The following is a 17,610-nucleotide window of genomic DNA, read 5'->3' as shown; positions in this document are numbered from 1 at the left end:
ACTCAGTCACTACTCTAGGATTTCTACTTTCCCTTTCTAAATAGCAATGTTAATTGTGTCACCCTATCCCTGTTCCACTGTATGCTGAGCATGTAGGGACAAGTAACTTGGCTTTTTAGTTCATAAGTTTTCACAAGCCACAGAAGATCCAGGGTTTAAGTTTATTATGTGATTAGATAAGACTTTAGGGTATCTTTTCTAGAGAAGAGGTGAAAGTATTTTGCATATAAAAAAGGAAAGCAAATATCACTAAAAGAGCAGACTGTGGTAGATTTTTATTACTGTTCTCAACATTTAGTTTTTTAAGAAGACTCATATAGTTTTCCTAAGTGATAGTATTAGCTTGCATTCCCACCAGCAGTGTATGAGGGTTCCTTTTCCCCCGCATCTTCGCCAGCATTTGTTGTTGGTAGTATTCTAACCGGAGTGAGGTAGAATCTTAGTGTGGTTTTGATTTGCATTTCATTTATGACTAGGGATGGTGAGCATTTTTTTCATGTGTTTTTTGGCCATTTGGACTTCTCTCTTCAAAAATGCTCTGCTTAGTTCAGTTGCCCACTTTATTGGTTCGTTGATTTTGGAGGAGTTTCGTTTTTTGAGCTCCCCGCATATTCTCATTATCAGTCCTTTGTCTGATGTGTAGCTTGCAAATATTTTCTCCCACTCTGTGGGAGGTCTCTTCAATTTAGAGACCATTTCTTTTGTTGTGCAGAAGCTTTTTAATTTCATGTGGTCCCATTTATCCATCCTTTCTCTTAGTTGCTGGGCTGCAAGAGTTCTACTGAGGAAGTCCTTGCCTATACCTATTATTTCCAGGGTATTCCCTGCTCTTTCATGTACTAACTGCAAGGTTTCAGGTCTGATATTAAGGTCCTTAATCCACTTTGAGTTGATACTAGTACAGGTGACTAGATCCAGGAATGGATCTAGTTTCAGTTTTCTGCAGGCAGATAACCACTTTTCCCAGCAACATTTGTTAAAGAGACTATCTTTTCTCCTTCATATGTTTTAGGGCATCTTTATTGTCATTGGGATTTTGATGGGAATTGCATTGAACATGTAGATTGCTTTTGGTAGTATAGTCATTTTTTACTATGTTGATTCTACCATTCCATGAGCATGGGAGATCTTTCCAACTTCTGCAGTCTTCCTTGATCTGTTTCTTCAGTGGTTTGTAGTTCTCCTTATAGAGGTCATTTACATCCTTTGTTAAGTTTATTCCTAGGTGTTTGATTTTTTTTTTGAGGCTATTATAAATGGAATTGTTTTCATATATTCTTTCTCAATTTGTTCATTGTTGTTGTATAGAAAGGCTACTGATTTTTGTAAGTTGATTTTGTATCCTGCTACATTGCTGAAGCTATTTATGGTGTCTAGGAGTTTTTGGGTAGAGTTTTTGGGGTCTTTGAGGTACAGGACCATGTCATCTACAAATAGAGATATTTTGACTATTTCTTTACCTACTTGAATCTTTTATATTTCTTCTTCTTACCTTATTGCTCTGGCTAAGAATTCCAGGACTATGTTAAATAGGAGTGGGGAGAGTGGGCATCCTTGTCTCATTCCTGACTTTAGGGGAAATGGTTTCATATTTTCCCCATTAAGTATGATGTTAGCTATAGGTTTGTCATATATAGCCTATATAATGTTGAAGTACATTCCTTCTATTCCTAGCTTTCTTAGAGCTTTCATCATGAAGTGGTGTTGAATCTTATCAAAGGCTTTTTCTGCATCTATTGAGATGATCAAGTGGTTTTTGTCTTTGTTTCTATTAATGTGCTGTATTACATTTATTGATTTGCATATGTTAAACCCATTCTTGCATCCTTGGGATGAAGCCTACTTGGTCATGGTGAATGATCTTTCTGATATGTTGTTGGATTCATATATATATGTATATATATATGAAATATTAGAATTATTCAGTCACAATAATTGATATAGATACAATTTTCATTTGATTTTTAGTACCTATCCACACAAGATGACTGTCTTTTAGACATAGAGCTTGGTTAGAGACTTTCTTTTTTGGCAATGAGATGTGGGTAAAAGTGAAAAGTGATGTACACAACTTCCTAGCAAGAAGACATGTTAGGTTTTGAACAATGTGTTTTCCCCTCCATCACTTTGTCTGTCTGAAAGCTTTTAGTGAGTACTACCAAACCAAATCAATTCAGAGATTTCAGCAGAAGGAATGATGACTATGATCTTGGTTGGTGTTGAGTGTAAGCTTTAAAAAAAAAGCCTTATTACTAAAAAAATCTCTCAGTGTTTTCTCTGGCTGGTGGAAATTGAAGATAGTTGCATTTTTCAGTCCAGTTTACAAACTAGCAAATTCTTTCTTTGGGGGAAGAGGCAATACTGGGGTATGAACTAGGGGCTTTGCACTTGCTAGGCAAGCGCTCTACCACTTGAGCCATGCCCTTAGCTTACAAGTTCTTTCTTGGGCTCTCTGTTTTTTTGTACATTGTTAAATGAAGACAAAAAAAACTAAGTAATGTTAGTAACATGTTGTTTCTTATCCTCTTTACCTAAATCTATTTCATTAGGTATATGAGCTAACTTTCTGGAAAAGTCAGACTTAAGCAGTGCTTCTTTTAAGTATAAGAACAGAGAAACAGCAGAATAAGCACTAGATAAAAATCCAGCACCGTTTTATGATTTAAAGAAAACAGTCAAGAAACTAGGAATAGAAGAAAACTTCTTCACTCTGAAAAAATCCCAAAGCTAATAAATGTACTTAGTGGTGAAAGACTAAATGGTTTCCCCTTAAAATCAGGAACAAGACAAGACCTTGCTCTTGCCATTTCTTTTTTTTTTTTTTTGCCATTTCTATTCAACATTGTTTTAGACAGGGCAATAAGGCAACAAGAAAAAGTGAAGAGCATCCAAATTGAAAAGGAAAAGGGACAGCATCTTTATTTTCAGGTAATGTTATCTTGTATGTAAAAACATCCTAAGCTAATCATTTTAAGAAAAAGGCAACTGTTATAGCTAGTAAATGAGTTTGGCAGTGTTGTAGGGTATAAGACCAATAAGAGAAAATCAATTATATCTCTTTACACTAGCAAAGAACAATCAAAACTAAAATTACAAAAGTAATTCCATGTATAATAAAAAATAAAACACAGGAATACATTTAATAAGAGATGTGTATGTCTTATAAGTGAAAACTGGAAAAATCTTTCAAGGACAATTAAGTATTGGTGATCATTCTTCTTAGAAATCAATTATCAATATATTCCATCCAATCTGCTCAAGCATTTATCTGTTACATCTTTGTTAAAAGTATCTAAAAATATCAGAGCTAAACAAGGATGTAGGAAAACCATCTTCTCTGAAGGTTTAAGCAGCCCAGAGCTCATTCTTTCCTCCATTATTACTTGGCTGTTTGTGGATCTCTACAATGCTCAGTCAAAATGATTCTTTCCTAGAGACTTGATCCTACTTTGAAGAGCTTTGAAGGTAGTTTAGGGTCAGGCATAGGGTGTTGGTATGTGTGCATATAATTTTGGTGGAAGATAATTATCTCAATGAAAAGCTCTTAACCTATATCCTTATCACCAGGAAGTTTATGTGCATATCTGACTTAAGGTGAATTAGATCTTAGTTTTCCTTTTAGTACCTTCTAGAAATGATTCACCATAACATTTTAGGAGCAACTTCACCCATACAATTTGGTTTGTAGGTTTTTATATTTTCTTGAATTCCATCAGATAAAGTTAACCACTTTCTCATTTTACAACATGTATACAAATTCCTATTTCTGTATGTCTCCTGAAATTTTGTGGTCATTTGTATACATGTCTGCCTCTGACACGAGATCATAAAAACAAAGACAGAATTGTATTAATTTTGCATTCCCAGTGCTTAGAATAGGTTTAATCCATGTTTGTAAGCCTGAACTCTCACTTCCATAGTACTACTGGTTTTCACTGTTTGAAGTCTTCTCTCCTCTGACCTCTACATGTCAGTCACCTCAAATTATGGGCTAATCTGTAAATTAATGCTTATCTTCTGCATACATTATATCCACTTCCTTATTTCTAGAGTTACCACTAACCATCATTTCACTATTGGCTGTAATGAGAAGCAGCCCATGAGAGTCACATTAAATGTGTCTTATAATGGCACGTCAAGCCACAGTATGAGGACAGCTTGTCTGTGTACAGCTTATTTGTGGAAAGGTAAGCCTGGCACTAGTGGTTCATGCCTATAATCCTAGCTACTCAGGAGTGAGATCAGGAGGATCAAAATTTGAGGCTGGCCTGGGCAAATAGTTTGAGAGACCCTATCTTAAAAATACCCAACACAAAAAGGCAGGGCTGTAGGAGTGGCTCAAGTGGTAGAGCACCTGCTAGGCAAGCATGAAGCCCTGAGTTCAAACCCCAGTACCACAATTGTAAAGGTAACAAGTAAAGATCTCTGTCCATTCTTTCATTTGACTATCCTTCTTCATAAACACCTCCTATCACTGTCAACCTAAAACAATAGTGGATGTGCTAAGCTGAGCTCTTCCATCCAATGTTTAGGCACAGACTGTGCATGTTGTTTCCAATGACAGCTGCCATTAATTTAGAATAAGGACAACAAGAAGCCCTGCATATATTTTGTGCTTGATGGATACTTACGATTCAATAGAAGCTAAAGAACCCTGCCCTATCACTAGTGTTTCTATGACTGACTATCCGCCTATCAAATCCGACATCATGATAATTGATTGAGATCTAGTGGGGATGCAGGGACATTCTTAATGGCTGACTGATTGAAAAATCCATCTCTAAATAATGCAGTAAACATTATAGTCACAGAATATATATTCTCTGCTGACGTTTCTTAAATCTACACATCACTGTTTTTCTAGAGGTTGACTTGATATTCAACAGTCTGATAAATATTTTCTCATGGAGATGGATCTCGACTTGGCCTGACCAGAGATGGAAGTTTTCCAAACTGCAATCTGCCAAAACGTTTCAGTCTTTGAAGGAAAGAGACATGAACATCAATGAACAGATTGGTGTCTTCCCAACAGAATATCTTTGTTTTTTGTTTTTTTTTCATTTTTCTTTTATTATTCATATGTGCATACAAGGCTTGGTTTATTTCTCCCCCCTGCCCCCACCCCCTCCCTTACCACCCACTCCACCCCCTCCCGCTCCCCCCCTCAATACCCAGCAGAAACTATTTTGCCCTTATCTCTAATTTTGTTGTAGAGAGAGTATAAGCAATAATAGGAAGGAACAAGGGGTTTTGCTGGTTGAGATAAAGATAGCTATACAGGGCATTGACTCACATTGATTTCCTGTGCGTGGGTGTTACCTTCTAGGTTAATTCTTTTTGATCTAACCTTTTCTCTAGTACCTGGTCCCCTTTTCCTATTGGCCTCAGTTGCTTTAAGGTATCTGCTTTAGTTTCTCTGCATTAAGGGCAACAAATGCTAGCTAGTTTTTTAGGTGTCTTACCTGTCCTCACCCCTCCCTTGTGTGCTCTCGCTTTTATCATGTGCTCATAGTCCAATCCCATTGTTGTGTTTGCCCTTGATCTAATGTCCACATATGAGGGAGAACATACGATTTTTGGTTTTTTGAGCCAGGCTAACCTCACTCAGAATGATGTTCTCCAATTCCATCCATTTACCAGCGAATGATAACATTTCGTTCTTCTTCATGGCTTCATAAAATTCCATTGTGTATAGATACCACATTTTCTTAATCCATTCGTCAGTGGTGGGGCATCTTGGCTGTTTCCATAACTTGGCTATTGTGAATAGTGCCGCAATAAACATGGATGTGCAGGTGCCTCTGGAGTAACAGTCTTTTGGGTATATCCCCAAGAGTGGTATTGCTGGATCAAATGGTAGATCGATGTCCAGCTTTTTAAGCAGCCTCCAAATTTTTTTCCAGAGTGGTTGTACTAGTCTACATTCCCACCAACAGTGTAAGAGGGTTCCTTTTTCCCCGCATCCTCGCCAACACCTGTTGTTGGTGGTGTTGCTGATGATGGCTATTCTAACAGGGGTGAGGTGGAATCTTAGTGTGGTTTTAATTTGCATTTCCTTTATTGCTAGAGATGGTGAGCATTTTTTCATGTGTTTTCTGGCCATTTGAATTTCTTCTTTTGAGAAAGTTCTGTTTAGTTCACATGCCCATTTCTTTATTGGTTCATTAGTTTTGGGAGAATTTAGTTTTTTAAGTTCCCTGTATATTCTGGTTATCAGTCCTTTGTCTGATGTATAATTGGCAAATATTTTCTCCCACTCTGTGGGTGTTCTCTTCAGTTTAGAGACCATTTCTTTTGATGAACAGAAGCTTTTTAGTTTTATGAGGTCCCATTTATCTATGCTATCTCTTAGTTGCTGTGCTGCTGGGGTTTCATTGAGAAAGTTCTTACCTATACCTACTAACTCCAGAGTATTTCCTACTCTTTCTTGTATCAACTTAAGAGTTTGGGGTCTGATATTAAGATCCTTGATCCATTTTGAGTTAATCTTGGTATAGGGTGATATACATGGATCTAGTTTCAGTTTTTTGCAGACTGCTAACCAGTTTTCCCAGCAGTTTTTGTTGAAGAGGCTGCTATTTCTCCATCGTATATTTTTAGCTCCTTTGTCAAAGATAAGTTGCTCATAGTTGTGTGGCTTCATATCTGGATCCTCTATTCTGTTCCACTGGTCTTCATGTCCCAACAGAATATCTTTGTAAGGAACTGTTTTCCAACTTTCTCGAGTAAATCCTTTAAAACGGTGCCACCCAAAGTGTAGTATATGGACCAGTTTCGGTCTTTGAACTGTTTTTTCTTGGTTTGTGATAAGATAAATACAAAAATTAAAAATCAGAATTTAGAAATTTTAATAGCAGTTCAACACAGTAACTTCGTGTCTATGTAACCTAATCATTAAAAACAGGCCTTGATTTTATATTACTTTTATATGTCATTTTTCTAATATTAATTTTATCATGTTTTACAAGTCCATGATGGCTTAGGTATTTTTTAAAACTAGTATTTGCCACAAATAGTTTGAGAAACACTAAATAAAATACCCTGTTCCATTTCTATTTGTTGGCTAGTCTTACTTGCCTTCTTCCAACCCCCAGACTTCCTCTTTCATACTCACTACCATTTTCTCTGAATGTGCTAAACTTAAACCCTTTCCCCCTTTTTAACCTGCAGGCAGAAGATGTGTCAAAGGCTTAAAGCACTGCTAATGTCCTGATTTAAAGTTCTTCATATTTGGGGGTTCATCATGCTATGAAACTGAAGGAGCCCCCTTTCAACCACTTTAACTTTGTAGTTCTTGTTTTGAGGATAGAAAAGTTTGTTCCTATCAGTTGTGGCTTTAGCTCCTGTAATTACCAAGATAAAATAAATAGGCTTTAGTAAATGATCCTGTCGCTGGCATGTTCACAAAGACCATGTGGTCCAGAGACACTAGAGAAGTTCATTTTAATCTGCCATACCCTTTCAGCATTACCACCACATCATCTCTACACAATCCAATAAGTATCTATTCTCCATGAGTATTATTTCAAGTGAACTGATATATCATTCATTATTATATTTCATTTGATTCTTGTGCCAAGCAGTCAACCTGTCTCCAGGAGAACTATGTTTAACTGATTATGTCTTAACCTATGACATCATATTTTTTAAAGAACACAACTTGAAGACATTGATATCTATTGCCGTTTACAGATCCTTTTCATCCAGATTGATGACATATATGCTTATGACAGGGATGTGAGTGATGGAATGGAGTGCACAAGAATCCCAGTTGGAAAGTTACAGCAGAAATCCAGGCACGGAATAAAGAGGGGCTGATCCATGGTGAAGACAGTTGTGATGGAGAAGAGATGAATGAGAGACATTTAGACATTAGAACAACAGAATTTGGTGACTCATTAGATGTGCGGGTGGGGAATGAGGGAAGAGTTGATAATGGCCCCCAAGTGTTTGGCTTGGGAGTAGCAAAGTGGGTGGTGAAGTGAGCAGAAAGAGCAAATTTGGACAGACACACAAAGAAAAGAGGTAATAGATTCAGATTTGATCACACTGGATTTACCATGCCTGGGCCTTCTACAAAATTGGATGTATGAGTCATATCATGAGTGCATTCTGGTACAGAGATTTGGATTTTTTTTAAGTCATGACCATGTCAGTAATTAAAACTATAGGATTGAGTATAATATTTTAAAGTATCTTAGAGTCATTTCCATTTATTCATCTTCCACTTAAAATGTAAGATTTTTATAGTTATGGTTTCTCTATCATCCATATGAGATACTCTGGCTTAATCCTAATGGCTTATCTATGGACATTATGGGATTTTATGGAGAATTTTATTGAAGAGTTCTATTTATTGTTTCCAAACAAACTTCCCTGTATCTATCTTTCCTCATTAACAGTTTATAAGGGCACACAAATGTATGTATGAAGATTTTGTGTATCAGTCCATTTGATTCAACTCAATCATCATATGACCCCCTAAGAAGTATCATTAAACTCATTTACAGATGAGAAAATAGGCTCAGAGAAGTTATGTGGATGGAAAGTGGCTAAAGTCACCATCTTTTAGCAGTTTCTATCTCTAGCTATCTGGAAACATGTGCTGTTGGGCAGCAACATTTTTAGGGACCCATTCTGTACTGGTCATACCAAGTGATGATACATCTGTCTGCTTCAACCAAATCAAACATGGAGCGGGGGGAGCCAATTTTTATTGTTCAAAAACTGACTTATTTAGCTATTTCCCTAAACACAAATAGCAAACACTAATGGACATAGGAGAGACAGTTGTTTTTCAAAAGATTATCTTACATTATTTTTTGCAATAAATCTTACCAAGAATGCATTACAGGGCCTAGAAATGTTCATCCCTTTTGACCCAGTAACCCTGCTTCTTCAAAGCCACCCGAAGGAAATAATTAGATAAGTATCCCAAATTTTATTCATAAGTTTATGAATTTAACAAATAATTTTAATGAGCATCTACCAGTACCAGATACCATGCTGGAGACTGGGAACAGAATAATTAATAAGATTAAGTCTCCATCCCCTAAGAGCTAATAGCCCACAGCATGAAGGGGATGTGATACCCAGATGATAGAGAACTTGACTGAGAATCCTGGGAGCATCTCATCAGCTGGAGCAGGAAAAGCTTCCTGGAGAAAGTGATATGCAGGATAACAGTGGTAAATGTTATTCTTGGGAGTATGAAAGGACATTCCAGACAAAAGCAATAACATAAGCAAAGTTGTAAGACAAGAAACTGCATTGAGGTCTTTCAGGAAGGAACAGTTTAGAGATGTTATACATCATGTTTTGGAGGCTCCCTTTTATCCTACAGGTAACGTTTCTCTTAGCATGTTCAGAATAGCATTGTGTTTCCCAGAGATTTTTTAGGGTACATGTCAACAAGGAGGTGGGAGGCACTGGGCAAAGCTAAGAATTTGTTCAGGCTCTAAAGCCTATCCCTGCTACAATCCATGCTCCCTGGGAGGTACTACTTAAGATATTTAACAGAGTGGGGGTTTACTGCTGAAAGAAAAATTTGAAAACCTTTGATGAGAAGCTACAGAAAATTTTAAGGACAGGAGTAACCTTAACAGATATATATATTATACGTATATATACATATATATATACATATAATATATATATATACAATGGATTGCAATGGTGACTATGGGGAAGATAGTTCACCTGATATTTATTTATAATGAGAAATAACCTAAATGTCCAATAATAAGAATGTGATAAAATAATAATAATAATGAATAGCTACCATTTATTGAGTGCTTACAGTATACAGGTACAATCCTACACCATTTAACCTTGATAGAAACCACATGCAGTGAGTATTATCAGTATATTACACATGTGAAGTCTGAAGCTTAATAAAGCTAAGTAGCTGCTTTTACATTGCCCAGCTGTTTAGGGTTGGGCCTGGAATTCCATCCTAAGTTTATCTGATTCTGAAGGGCATGGTATTCTGCTGCCTGAGCTGTGATAAATCCACATGGAAAAAATGTATGCCACCCTTTGAAATCATATTTTCAAAGACTGTTTAATGATATGGGGAAAATAATGTCAAATGAAATAACTCAAGTACAAAAAACATATATGGAGTCACCCTAATTTTATTAAACATACTGAAATGTTAATATATATATGTATATGTACCATTTATTTATTTATTTATGGATGATGGAACTCTAAGTGATTTTCCTTTTCTGTCTTAGACTTGTCTTCCAGACTTTCTAGAATGAGCAAGTGTTCCTTTAATCACTGAAAGCTTAAGAAATTATTTTTATTTTTTTATAGAGTTATTTTTTTTAATTCAGGATGAATTTCTCTCATCAGTCTCACCCTAGACTCAAGATGAAGGATCAGTTCTTTGGCAAACCTTTTAGAATAACAGTGCAGATTGTTATGTGAGCAAGATGTAAGAGAAGCTGGCTTGTACTAGTTGTTAGCTCATGTAACCTCTGTATCTCAGTTTCTTTGCCTATTAAATGAGGAAGTTTGAACTAAATATTCTTCACAATTCCTAAAACCACTAAATTTTATAATTTTTAAAAGTACAAATGAAATCAGGCAGAGGAGCATAAAAGAAATATATTAAATTCTTCTTGCTTTAGTTACATTTTAATGGGTATTTAGGGAGGGTAGGCTCTTTGATTAGGTCTGGGCTATCTAGTAATATGATAATATGCTCAGATGCTTCCCACATCCAAGCACTGCTAGGTGATTTCATGAAAATTTTTCTCATCTTCTCTAGAACCTTTTGAGGTAAGTAGTATTATCCCCATTTTTGCCAATATAGTTCAAGGGGTTAAGATCACAATAGGTTTCTCCTGACATATGGATGGGTTCAAATCCAAATGTTTCTATGTGAATTCCTAGAATATTGTTAGTTCAGATGTGGCATTACTTATTTGCTTATTTGTTTTATCATTTCAACTACCCACTGCACTGGTTACCAAAAAGAAAAAAAAATTCCTGTCCTCAAATATTTTGTATTCTAAAAGAGAAAAAGGTTCTTATAAGGAAACAATTCTGAAATTTAAATTAAGAACGATATGTCATGAGGACAAATGGAAGCTTTCGGCAATGTCTCTGTATCCTTCAATGAGAAGCAAACAAAAGGACATTAATATGAAATTGCACATGGAGGCAGAAATAGTCACTTGTCATTAGTATCAGGGTCATTTTAATGAGAATTAACCCCAGAAATGCTTGACTAAACAGTGGAAACATACGCATCATTTGGACCTTGACAGAACCGGGGCAGTTAAATCTTCCCTACCTGCATTTGAGCTCAAGAGAATAAATCAGTCCAAAGTCACTCACCATACTAATTGCCCTAATTATTATCACTGGAAATACTAGATAATAACTATGTGGTAGCAAAAGAAAGCCATAGCCCAGAATCATCCAGTAACCAAAGAATTCCTGGAGGAGTGCTTACACATTACTCACAAAACCTGGACCAGTACAGTTGGAAAATAAAGCATAAAAACCTGTAGTTTGAGAGACAGGATGGATTCTACAGCATAGGGTATTATCTCCAGTTGGAGTTGACCATGTTCTGTGCAAATGCTGCACTGATAGGAATAAATTGGGCAGGCTATTGGTAACTGAGAGATACTTTGGTCCCTAAGATTGCTGCTGCTGTTGTTGCATGTGCTGTTGCTGCACATACATGCATGTGCACACCCACGCAGCCTTCATAAGAAGGCATGTACTTATGGCCTCTAAGTAAAAGATCAAAGCATGATGATGTGTTCATCTGCAACCTAGTCTGATTTCTTGAAGCATGACTATGCATCTAGCATCTATGGACTATGTTAAGGGGGTTATGTCTAAATAAGAGCTTCTAGGATTTTCTGAGGGGTGATCCTTTCTTACTTTCTTTGTCCTTTCTTTCTTTCTTTTTTTTTTGTGGTGCTGTGGATCAGACTGGGGCTTCACAAATACTATACAAGCATTCTACTATTGAGCTATATCCCCAGCCATATAAACTTCTTAAATTCCCTGTGGTCCATCCTGTAAAAGATGTATAACTTGATCTCAAGGACTGAATGAAGCAAGGCATCTTGGGCACAACCAGAACTGATTTACCGTCTACATGAATTTGAAGTACTAGGAAGGGTACATGGTTGATCCTACTCAGACGTTGCTATCTTCTTTTAGGTAGTTAAAGAAGTTAACTATTCTGAAGCATTCTGGTTCTCTGAGGAATGTTGACATAAGGAAAAGTACAATGGTTCAAAGACCATGGACCAGAAGCTGGGGAGATATCCTTAATTCCACCAATGTGTCTCACAGATCAGTTAATCTACAGGTGCCATTAATTCTCCATTATTACATTTGTTTATGTAAGTAACACAGAACAAATGAAATAATGTGTCAGAGAACTTAAATTTCACCTTAAATATAACAAAATTTAGGGAGATTTTCCTATGTGCAAAGTACAGGATTGACAAAGGACACAAAAGCATGGTTCATATCTTTAGGAAGCTTGGAAGCTATTGAGGTGACAAAGCAATGCATATATGGCCACCAGTTGAGGTGTAAGAGACAATATAGTAATTGCTATGAACAAGTTTATTCAGTCATTCAGCAAGTATTGACAGGCACTGTGCAAACTCTAAAAGTAAATTACTTCTCTCTGAGGTGGGTCATAGGAGTTTTATGGAAATGAGCATTTGGACTGGGCTTTGAAGAAGAGGTCAAAATTGTTAGGCAGAGATGAATGGAGGAAAGAGTGACAGAGGTGGTAGAGGAAAAAAGGAATGGGAAGAACACAGGGTATGCTTGGGAACAGTGAGTAGTCTGGTTGGGCAAGAATCAAAATGTTAGTCACTAGAAAATGTGTATCCCATAATGAGAAATATATCTGAAATATCACCAATTTCAGGTGGCAAAGTAGAGAAACTTGCATTTTATTCTGTATTCTGTAGACAGCAAAAGCTTGGGGCAGAACAGTATTATGGTTACATCAATGCCATGACACATCTATCCATGGAGTAAAAGAGGAGAGACTGAGGGAGAGGAAACTCCATAGGAGGCTTTTGCAAGAACCCAGACAAAGATGGCCAAACTAGGGTGGAGGAGGATAGAAAAGAAAGATACAGAAGATATGAAGGGTGTAGAAGCCACAGAACATGGCACCTATTTGGACATGGGCTAAGGAGAGGACAAAGTCGAGGACAATATTTATCAAATATTGCCATCAGCAGCCCAGCCTTTGGCAAATTTTTTTAATGTGTTGGCTTTATTTTTGCAGCTTTAGGGAGATCAGTAAAGTACCATTCATTCTCTTGTCCAAGGTCATGTGTATTTACTTCCTTTCCACTGTCAAAGTTTGTCATCTGGAAAGGATGTGGAATTCATCTTGTCCTATAAGAGCTTACAATATTATCCTTCCTGGGCATTTGCCCTTCAACAGACATCTAAGCTTTAAGGTAGAGACAGAAACCTTTAAGAAGTAAATTCCTACTGTTAGCTAATAATTAACCCATGTTTTACTCTTAGTGTATGGTATTCCTTTCAGAATAAGCTTTGAAAATTCAAGAAGTAATTCCTGTAGCCCAGTTTTCCTAGTTTTGCCACCATTTTGCAGCCCTCCTTTGGCCTGTCTTTACTAGAGCTACTATTTTTATAGTCCTTTTTTTTCTGTCCAGAGTGCTCACCAGATCCATAAGTCCAAAAGTAAGGATTTAGGATCAGGCAGGTGACTGACCCAACTAGGAAAAATTTTATCATATTTCATGTATTTCAAACTTTGCCTTAGTCCAGGCTTATGTCTTGGCAAGGGTGATATTAAAAATACTGAGTAACTCTTTACAACACCATCATTGGCTGGTCATAAGTAGCATCAACCATAAATAACTATTAGAGCCATCTCAGAACAACCAGATGTGTATCTATTCCAATATTGGCATCTTCTGGGTGGTTACAGAGATAATTGCAAGTAAGAATGGGCTAACACATGTGTAATGAAGAATTATACCCAGTCTTTGAAAAAAATAGATTAAAACAAAATGAAAATTAAATGTAGTTCACTGACCTGTCATTAAATTTTCAAAGATTACTGATGCCAGTCCACTAACTACTGATTCACAACTGTTTCCTAAGCAAGGTAAGGAGGAGTTGTGGAAATTCTGTGATGGGGTTCACTCCTCAACCTTAACCTTAATCCCTTGCTCATGGAGATTTTCCCCAATGCCTTTGAGATGCTCTGAAAGAGGAAGCAAAGCTGCTGCCTTGCTGCCCTCTACTCACACTCACAGCCCACTCCCACCTGGTGGAGCTGTGTGTCCTGACTAACTGGCCTGCGTCTGATTCCTGCCCCAGATTATCCATTCCCTCTTCTGTTTGAAAGATCCAAATAATTTTAAATACCACCCGTAAGGTTACAGCTGTCCCTAGAAATGGAATTCTAATTGAATTCCTACTGTTCCTTTAAGAGCCAACTTAAATGTCAACTCTAAATGATAACTGCTGACATTTACTCAGTGCTTACTCTGAGCCAGGCACTCTGCTAAGGGCTTCTTGGGGATTTTCTCATTTCATCCTCAAAGAAAGGAAGGAGAGAGAGAGAGAGAGAGAGAGAGAGAGAGAGAGAGAGAGAGAGAGAGAGAGAGAGAGAGAAAGGAAGGAAGGAAGGAAGGAAGGAAGGAAGGAAGGAAGGAAGGAAGGAAGGAAGGAAGGAAGGAAAGAAGAGAAAGAGAAAGAAAGAAAGAAAGAAAAGAAAGAAACCCTCTGGGTAAGTACTAGTGTTACCCATTTTACAGATGTGGAAACTGAAAATTAAATAACTTGTCCAACCTGTCATAGCTGGTAAGTAGGAGAGTCAGTAGTCCAACTCTGGTCCTCAATGCTATTATGTAGCCGACATTGAATAAATGACCCAAATGATGGGCACATACCTGTTTCCCTCTGCGCTGTGTTCCAAGCATGTCCTTTACAGCATTTGTAATTGTCTTAACATCTTCAAGGTCTTAACCAGGACCTGTCCTCCTAAACTCAACAAAGCCACCATTACATCCCCCCCGATCCTGGTACCATGCCTGGAATAGAATAGGTATACAATAAATATTTACAAAAGGAGAAGAAAGAGAAGACAAAAGTGCTTTCTGGTCTCAAGTTTGAAAGATGCAGTGACCTAAAATGTACTTTCGAATGAAGAGAAGCTGTCACTGAGGGCTGTACTGGTCTCAGTCAAAGCACCCCTCACTCCTGCATTTTGCTGGCCAAGTGACCCCCGTGCATGTCACCTTACTTTGAACCTCAGGTTCTGTATTTTGGAGTTTGAAACTTAAATGAAATGGCATATATGTATTAGCCCAACAAAGTGCCTACTACTGAGTAATTTTTGACTGTTTACTGTTGAATATGAGACACAGAGAGGAGGATGGTATATTTCACATCATACATATATATACATATGTAAAGTATGTATTGTTATGTATACCAACACATAACATATTGCGGGAGACCAATAACTGCTTTTGAGTGATTAGGCGAAATGTCTAAACGTTAAAGCATGACATCTGCAAGTATCTTCAGGAACATCTATTTTATGTCTCGGTCTAGCTTTACTGAGGTGAGTGTCTGTTTGTATTTATAAAGCATTTGCATCATGCTATTCCCGGTCAGAGTGGTTCAAAACGTCTGTTCTTTTCTCCCACCCACCTCCCTCCCAAGAGCACTTATTCCTTCCCCACGCTCTCTCTCCACCACCCTTCATCCGCCTGTCACTTTTCAAAGACAAGCTCCTCAGAATGAAATCTCTGCTTTCTTTGTTTTCCTGGTTTCCATTTTGTATCCTAAAATATTCACTCCAAGTTCCGCTTGACAGACGTCCCTAATCTAATCTCCACGTCTGCTTTCTAATTTTCACAGTCAGGATAAAACAAATAGGTTGGAGTTAATTGCCGGAGCAGCGGGCCGGAGCTCTGAGCTGTGATTTATGAGCTGAGTGCAGGCGCTCTGCAACACATTTTTCTTAATTTATTTTTAATGAGTCTCTCAATTAATTTTCTTGGAAACATCTTAATGATGTTGGAGGCGGGTGTTAATGAGGTCTGCACCAGCTCCTAATTTTGCATATTTTAAAGTGCCTTAATGTCATTTTGCACCCTTTCTTTCCATTTTAAAAAGAGATGAGGGGAGAGATTATTGTTGAATGGAGAATTTTCACTCTCCATGCCTCAGTCTTTGCTTAACCTTTCAGATTTTATGGGTTTATGGAGTGTCTCAGAACAATCACGTGCTCCCTACTCCCCTCCCCACTCTTGCTGTCTCTAGGCTCCCTGAGTCTGAAGAGCTGTAGCAAGAAGGGAAGGGAAATTGAGAGTTCTAGGGAACATTAGCCCTAGTGGAGACGTCCAGAGGTTACTTTTGCTTGGTGATTCAACCTTTCCTAAAGCAGACAGTGAATGGGGGAAATACAAGTGGAAAAATCAACTCGTGGGCTGTCTTATGAGCATATGGCCATATGTTCAGAGCCCAAGGTTCCCTGAATGTGCCTGCAGAGCTGGGGCACCAGATCCACAGGGCTGCATCCTGTCCACCATGCGTCCTTGTAAGACTGGGAGAAAAGTACTGTAGCTCTGTCTCCTGGCATTGCTCTGATGTCTTTCAGGTCCAAAGCCAGTCTTCATTCTGCACTTGCTAGTTAGAGCATATTTCTCTGATTAAATAGTCACTAAATGCTTACATTGAAATTTTGCAAAATTCAAAATTACAGTTCAAAGAGGGGAAAAGCAAGTTTACTGCCTAAAGACAGTCACTGTTAAAACTGTGCTGTTGCTTCCTAGACATTTTCTTATTCATGGGCTTTTGATTTTATTTTATGCATTTGGGATGATACTGAATATCATTTTTTCCCATTTAACATCATAACATATGTAACAAACTCCTTTCAAGTGTTGTTTTTTAATGGTTGTTTAATATTCCATCTAGTAAATTTGTCATAATTTCCTAAACCACTCCACTGTAGCCAGGCATCTCAGCTAATTCTCAAACTTATCCCACAAATACTTTGTGGTGGTTATCTTTGTACAGAAGTTTTTTTTTTTTTTTAAGAACAGAAGTTATTTTCTGTGTTATAGTCTGAGGAATTACTGATTTAAATAGTGTAATTCCTTTTAAGGAAGTATACTCCTGACATATACTTCAAGTTACTTTCCAAAGAGTTATACTACTTTATTTCCAACAATAAAACATGAGTGTGTATTTATTCAATCATGCAGTGGCATGGAATACTATGATTATAAAACATATTTGCTAAGCTGGTGTATTTAAATACATTTTTAAATTTCTACACAAGTCCCTCTTGTGTAGATGTTTTAGTGTACCCTTCATTGACCCTGAAAAGAAAGGGCCACATTACCAGAAATCTGAAGCCAAATGGCCCGCCCATTCTGCACTGGCTCCTGTCTTCCCTCCTGTCCTCCATAAATGCACTCTTGTCCCTTAATGCCTCTCTATTGATGACTCCAAGACTATTCCATTCCCCTTCTTTCTATGGAAGGCAAGCCTCAATTCTCACCCTCTGAGTGTTCAGCTCTCTCTGGATGTACCCAGTGGCCTCTTGGACTC

Source organism: Castor canadensis, chromosome 15, assembly GCF_047511655.1.
Source record: "Castor canadensis chromosome 15, mCasCan1.hap1v2, whole genome shotgun sequence".
In the NCBI taxonomy this organism is placed as follows: Eukaryota; Metazoa; Chordata; class Mammalia; order Rodentia; family Castoridae; genus Castor; species Castor canadensis.
Note: the sequence above shows the minus strand (reverse complement) of the source record.